This window comes from Suricata suricatta, chromosome 6, assembly GCF_006229205.1.
Source record: "Suricata suricatta isolate VVHF042 chromosome 6, meerkat_22Aug2017_6uvM2_HiC, whole genome shotgun sequence".
Classification (NCBI taxonomy): Eukaryota; Metazoa; Chordata; class Mammalia; order Carnivora; family Herpestidae; genus Suricata; species Suricata suricatta.
This window is the reverse complement of record NC_043705.1, coordinates 128414755-128416432: the sequence shown is the minus strand read 5'-3', so window position 1 is coordinate 128416432 and position 1678 is coordinate 128414755. Positions and strand designations below refer to the sequence as shown.

At 32.1% G+C, this 1678-nt stretch overlaps 1 pseudogene; it reads left to right on the top strand.

Moving 5' to 3' along the window:
- Nucleotides 1–621: 621 nt before the first annotated feature.
- Nucleotides 622–1678, top strand: part of LOC115293554 — an 80130-nt pseudogene continuing 79073 nt past the window's right edge.

Sequence of the window (1678 nt, the reverse complement as noted above, 5' to 3'; positions counted from 1 at the left end):
TCGATATTGCTAAAACTTTCCAACTTTTGTTAAAATATGTTAAGGGACGCCTTGGTGGTTCAGGCCATTAACTGTCAGACTTAATTTCAGCTTGGATTATAATTTCATGGTTCATGAGACTGAGGCCCACTGACAGCACAAAGCCTGCTGAGGATTCTCTCTCTCCCTCTCTCTCTCTGCCCTCCACCACTAGTGCTCTTACTCTCTCTCAAAATAAATAAATTAGTTAATTAATTAGTTAATTAACTTTTTTAAAAAAGTCAATATTGTTTACTTTTCTTTATTTTTCAGCAAGTGTAATAACATCCATTATTACCAAATTATTGAATGGCATTTATGTTAATTGTATTTACCTGATGGGAAAAAATTGTACTCTCTGAATTTGGCTTCAAATTATGTCAATATTTTATACATATTTAAACCTTAGGTAATGTATATGATTATGCTATAATATTTACTATAATTACTATATAACATGTGGAAATCATATGTTTGAATCTTGTAACTATATAATATACAAACTTAATACCTATGTTCCACCAAAATGTATATTTTGAGATTTAATATGCATTGTAATGGTATTAAAAGATGGGGGCTTTGGATGATAATTAAATGATAAGCATGGAGCACTCATGCATGGGATTCGTTCCCTTAGAAGAGGCAAAGGTACATGAGAGTCAGCAAGCTACAAGAGGGGCTGGAAACGGGCTGTCACCAGAACCTGGTGATGCCAGCATCCTGATCTCAGACTATCAGCCCCCAGAACTGTGAAATTTCTGTACTCAGTCTATGGTACTTTGTTCTGGCAGCCCAATCTAAGACATAATTCTATTTTTAAAAAATGAGCTTTGGCATTTATAAATAAACCTAATTATTTATGATTTCAGCTTGATCAGCTGTTGTGCTTAAATTTCTTCTAGAGTTCTGAGATAGTATAAGTTATAACTACACATGATCAATGTTAAAATACAGGCAGTTTAAATGTTTAGGACTGATGAAGGACAAACATTAACTCTTTTTTTTTTCTTTATCTATATGTCATTCTGAACTGGGATGAAGCATTCTTTTGTGCTAGGATGGTCATAGACTATTTCCTGACATCCTAAAATGAAGAAACGTTTTTAAATAGGCCTTCAGTATAAAACCTAGGAGTACAACATGCTTCTCTTTAATTTTTATTTTCTGAGTAATGAAAGCTGAATTCATACCATCATCTCAGGTTTTCATAATTTTTGACAGGAAATAAGATGGAAAGATTTAATTATGTAATATTCTCTGAAGCATTCGGTTGTGTTACTTTAACCTTTTTAGTATTCTGAATTTCAACAGATGGTCATTCTAGCTCTTCCCAACAGGGGTTTGAGTTTTTAAATAGGAGAGAAATTGTCCATCCAATCAAAGCTGGAGTTCTGAAAAGGTCAAATTAGTATTGAACATGGCAGTTATTCTCATAATGTATTAAACATTAGCAATCTGACAGCTTATTCTTTTGACACAATGTAGGACAACTTTCCACATGAGAAAGCTTTTAACAAATAAGAAAAGTGCAAGTCATTTGACAATTTTCATTCCAATCTTTACCAAAACACAAATAGTAAAAGAGAAATTAAATATTTACTAGTATATTTAAATTGTATTCCATGGATTAAACATTTCATTCATTGTGTTGTATTCTTCA